Consider the following 5,870-nt stretch of genomic DNA (forward strand, 5'->3'; position numbering starts at 1 on the left):
TAAGGTGGAATTGCAGAATGAAAGTGAGGAAGAGGAGAATGTTACTCCTATTGCTATTCAACCACCACCACCACCACCCCAAGTAAAACTATCCATTGAACTGCTCTGGTGCCCATCTATGAATGATGGGGTACCCTAAAATATAAGAAACATAAAATTTAGGGTTAGAGGTGAACCTTGCCACAGAAAATCTAAGGAGGGGGATATACCCAGAAAAAAGGCTAACTACATCAGGCATGTTTAAGATGCCTGAGTTCACAACTAGGTTTTAATAGTATGGATTCTAGTGGATGACCTCAGCTCCTAGAAAATTTAGTCTTGTATTAGTGAGGGAATTTTATGTTTCATACAACGGTGGGTTAAAAAGGCAATACCCTCAGGATAACTTATGGAAGTGTGGTGATCCAATTACATCATTGGCCATTCATGGAGTTTGGGTAAGCATTTCCTCGAGAACTATTACTTGATTCCTACATGGACCTAATTTTCAACCTCTGGTGAAACAACTGAAATTGAGTACCACATGAAGGAGATGTGAAAGATCATTAAGAAGTAGATGACTCAAACGATAAGATTATTCACTTCAGATGGATATCAAGTTTCATTTCCATAAATGGGGAAGAAGCTAGTAGTGTAGTTGGTGTTCAAGAAGCGAACCCACATCAGATTGCAAAGTAGACTCTGAACATCGAGGCAAAGGCATGGTAGATATTTTCCCAACATAGATTGTGTCCTATAACTAGGTACAAATGCTCAGTCCAGTCTGTGCAATATTATTAGCAGGACTCATGGCAGGTTATGAGTTTGATGTTTCATAATTTATCTCTAGAGAGATACGTGATCGAGCAATGGGCAGTGAAAAAGTAATTCTTGTATTTCCATGTTTGTTGACACATATCTTCTTAGAGACGATAGTGCCACAAGTCCCAGATGTTGATCAATATATTGAGCCAAAGACTATCACGCATCTGGGATTCATTAGATATGTGGTGAACCCCATGAATAGGCAAGAAAAATAAGGAGATGTAATTTTAGCAGAAATACTCAAGAACAAGGATGCGAACTCTGAGGCTACTGGTTTGAATAAAACAAATGATACTCCGATTAATGATAGATAGTCTGAGCCCTATCTGTCTGATATAGTGGGTACATATAGTGCCCCCACTTCTTCACAGTCTGTATCACCACGCCAATCATCCATGTCAACTCTAATAGGTTTTAGAGTTATCTTGTATTCTATATGTAATGATGTTATGAAGAGGTTGACCACTTTGGAGGCAAAGTTCCAGTTAGTGGACGAATGTGTGCAGCCCTAGGCTGAAAACAAGTTGGAAGAATAAATAAGGAGAATACAAGAAAGATTAGATGGTTTTGAGTAGAGAGTTACATGTCATTTAGGAGGTGGCCAAACCCTTGACATTACAGAGGTGAAAGCTAATAAAGCCGAGATAAGGAAGTTGGTTGATGAATAGTATGAAAGGCCAACTTTCTCAATACCTATTATTATGAAGATCGTGTCTAAGGTAGAAATTGAAATCATTTGGAGTGTTCCAGTTGGAGAAAAAGGTAGAAAAAGAAAGAACGAAAAGAAAAGAAAAAGCCAAAGAACTAAAGAATAAAACATGAAAAAGGCAACAAGATCAAGCATATAGAGTGAGAAGGAATGGCAGGTGAGAGTCCAAGAGCAGGGTGCTGGTGCTGATAGTTTGAGATCGGGTACGAATGCTGAAAGGGGTAGTGACATAGACCCACCACCTAATATATCATTGAGCGCACTGGTCACAACTGGTGCCACTATATCAGAAAAAGTCCCAATAACAAATGGGACTATTATTGAGGAAAATGGGGCTTGATCTGAGGTTTCCATGATGATCCAATATAAGTAACTGCCTAGGTTGTAAAGGTATGTACTCTATTCTTATTTAGATTTCTAAATGCATTGAAGACAGTGTATAAGTTTTAGTTGGGGTGGGGGTGTACCATAGTTACCATAGGTTATGGTTGTCGTCATCTAAAACCCGTTAGGCACATTCTAAAAAATTTTAAACTGGCAGGTGTATGTAGGTAGTTCATAACATGTGCAAAATTTAATAAATGGATACCCCTCTTGAAAATTTTTGTGTACTACTATGTGATCTTTGTGTGCATATGACAGCTTAGAATGCCTTAATGGTATTAGAATTATAAATAAAATAACTATGGAATGTAGTTTCATGAACTAGATAATTAGTGACTGACGATGTGACCCTGTACAATGTAAGTGTGAGGCATTACCTAGTTCCCAGTGTCTACAAAATCCAGAACTTGCCCAGTTGTTTTTACCTAAAATGTAGGATATCATAGGCCACTTTTCTAATTAGTCAACTCATGCCCAAATGCCAAACCAAAAGATATATAAATCTCTTTTCTTAAAAGTTGAGCCTAATAGAAAAACTTTTAATGTTTACACAAATTTCACCTTCTCATTTAACTATAATAAACTTTTTTTAGCCCTGGTCCTCCTTGTGTTAAGGGTGGTTGTTATAGGGATCCATAGGAAAAGCTGAGTAAGAATAATGAAGTGTATACAAAAAATGAATACGAGCAGCTGCAGTGAAAATAAAGAAAAAGAAAAATACATAAAAAGAAAGGAGAAAAGACAAGTAGAAAAGCGAACCGCACCCAACCCAAATATAGGCATCAAAAAGAATAAAATAAAGAGATATGGGTGAAATCAATAAAACAATGGTACAAAAAGTGGACCCCAAAGAAAATATGGTGCCAAGGAGGTTATGTCACGTAAAACATCCCAAATATACCATAACCAGCCTCAATCCTACATTACAAGCCTAACAATATCCGTTAGTGAGCCTAGTTTGACCATCTAAAAATTTATGTAAAGAGCGTAAGGGCAAGTCTATGTCATTTTTTTACACCAATTGAAACTTAATTGTGAGTATGAGTGTCTCTAGACTATCCCTGAAATAATAAAATGAATCAAGTTGAGTGATAGGGACTTCTTTAAATATGAGGTTGTATAGATTACGATGTCAAATAACTTATTTAACCGTGTAGTGTATATTATTGGGCCTAGTTATTCATTACTAATGTAATTCCATCATTATATTCATGTATGTTGCATTGTTGCACCAAATTAGTATACACAGTATCCTTTTGAACAATCACATATGAGGAGGGTAAAAAGGTGTTCTTGAGCTGAATAAATCAACTGCCAAGTTTATCACAAATTCTCCAAAGATAAGCATCGTGTCTTTGTGGATGTAAATTAGGGTTTGTCTGAGGACATGCAAAAGTATAAGTTTAGGGTGTTGATGTGTCGTGGAAACATGTCATATTTGATGCTTAAAACAAGGAATCTATGCTTGGACTTAGGTAATTTTTGTAGATATGAAGTTTTTTTGTGGTTGTTACAGGTGAAACAGGTTAACATTGGTGTTGGACTTAAAAAATGGAAGAAAAGACTGATAAAAAAGATAAAGTGGTTAGGCTATAAGTCCTTAAGACACAATATGACTCGTAGCTATACTCGTCAGGATACCAGAAGCAAGAGTACAGGTGAGAAACAACTGAAGCAACTCCGATTAAATACTTCACCCTTAACAAATATTTAAAGAATCCTACCCCACAGTTTAAGTCATGATTTGTCCCCCATAAAAATAAAACAATAGTTAGAAATACTCCCTTAATCTATCTAAGCCTTAGCTAGCAAAATTCTTACTTAATTTTTTCATAAAGGGGTGAATGGCCCCACATTAAGCTTTATCCATGACTCTTAGCTTCCAAAATTGGGAACTTAAACTTCCCCAAATCTGCACAACAAAACAACAACAAAAAAATAAAAACATAAAAGTTACACTATAAATATAAAAGTACGTTATTACAACTTGAGTTGCCACCCTAGGAATGCCTGACTTAACAATACAGCACGATGCAAGACATGGATCAATCAAATTCTCTCAGTCTTTTCCTACATATATTATGCAACTTTGACCTGTTATTAACTCTAGAAAGATTTTAGTTATTATTCACTCTCTTTTAGTTTAGATATTTCACTTTTATAGACCCATACTCTTCCATCCGACACTTATCATTAATCATTTCTGTGATCATACACAAGTCTCTATAGTGTGAAGGAGTGGAGAGTGGTCTATACACTTTAAATATCTCTTCCTTATCATGCACCCTCATCTTAAGCTCTCTTTTTCAAACATCATTTTACACACTACCGGTGATGAAAATTAGGCATCCCAAAATAACCGATACCTGCTCATCTCCTTTAACATCTATGATGATAAAGTCTGCAAAAGTCACAAACTTAACTACCTTGATGGGCACATCTTTAATTACTTCTTCTAGTTGCATAGAGAGTGTTATGCTAATTGTAAAGTACATTAAGTTTATATTTACCCATAATCACATAATACATTCCCAACATCATATTTACCAATTTGTATAAGGAGGGTAAAACTTTCAAGATATTTGAGCTTTATGGGAAGCTTGTCCATTATCTTAGAACTACACTCTTCAGTGAGTGAAACTATCTCAAACTCTATATGTCTTCTTTTTCCTGTGACCACCCTCTATCAAGTATTTAACATATTTAGGTATGTCTCTCAATGCACCAATCAAAGGAATATTACTATGCAGATGCTTGAAGATATCAAGGATCTTCTTAAAATCTGCATCCTTCTTGTTTTTCTGAAAATTTTTGTGGGAATGGTGGTAGAGGTCTCTCAACTATGATCTCAGGATTCTTAACAACCTCCCTTTCTCTTATTTCCTCATAAACAGGTCATATCTTCAAAGATTGTGTTAGGATCAACGATTGTAGTAAATGAGGTAGATGCTTGTAGTTGTCCTTGTTAGTTATTATCCTCTTTGGAGGCTATATATCTGGCACTCTGCACTTACATCTTTACTTCTCTTTTTAGTCAGATCTTTAACCATTTGTCTTTTATTCATGAGTGAGACTATAATTACTTGTTTAGTAGTATTCTTTGTTTTACGCATTAGCGTACCAACATGTGTTACATATTGTGATGAAGCTATTCGGTCCACTTGGCACTCAAGTGCATAAATGTACTTCTATATTTTATTCATAATTTGAGTTTGACATCCTTTGAATTATTTTAATTTCTCCTTTAAAGAATTTCTCACTTATAGAGCTTATGGTGTATATAGCAATTTTTCGACCTGTTGATTTCAACCCTAAGAGAAATTTAGGTAGTTTCTATAATTTTGCTTCCCTGCATAATATAAAGTTATAGATACAAAGTACATTTAGAGTAAGTATGATTTTGACCACACATCTCATAAAATAGTGTTGCTGTCTGAACCTATTGAACTTGACCTGCACTTTGAGTGAATAAACTCTGCTTCATTAAGGGACACAACTGCCCAATATGAGCTCAAATATCTAACATATCATCTAGATCTAACTTACCTGATATTTTCTATTTAGAAGTGAACACTCTAATAGACTTCGAATAGTCTCAGTGACCTGAAGATATAAGATTGACAAATGCCTCTATTTCATCATAACTCTTGGAAATAATTTTCCCTTGAGTTGTGTAATATAATAAAGACTTAGAGTCTAGCCTTAGTCTTTAATAAATTATGTCCAATAATTTCCTTGGGATGATAGTGGTGTGGGCAATCGCTCAAGTATCTATTGTATCTCTCCCCAGCTTGGGGAAAGGATTCAATATCTTTTTGAGAAAATAAAGAAGTCTTGCCTTTGAACTCTATTGTTCATCTAGATAAGAAGATCCTTTTGACAGACTTTTCAAACAAAGCATCCTAAGACATGATAGATCTTATCGATTTATTCTTCAGCCATTTCTTTGATTCTCCAATCAGTGAGAAGGGGA

General features: G+C 35.4%; 1 non-coding gene across 1 annotated transcript; it reads left to right on the top strand.

The window, feature by feature from the left end:
- Window positions 1–5,640: 5,640 nt before the first annotated feature.
- LOC124893034 lies at window positions 5,641–5,746 on the top strand. Its single transcript, XR_007050521.1, has one exon. It is a non-coding gene; the product is annotated as a small nucleolar RNA R71 (small nucleolar RNA).
- Window positions 5,747–5,870: the final 124 nt, after the last annotated feature.

Source organism: Capsicum annuum, unplaced genomic scaffold, assembly GCF_002878395.1.
Source record: "Capsicum annuum cultivar UCD-10X-F1 unplaced genomic scaffold, UCD10Xv1.1 ctg53245, whole genome shotgun sequence".
Taxonomy (NCBI): domain Eukaryota; kingdom Viridiplantae; phylum Streptophyta; class Magnoliopsida; order Solanales; family Solanaceae; genus Capsicum; species Capsicum annuum.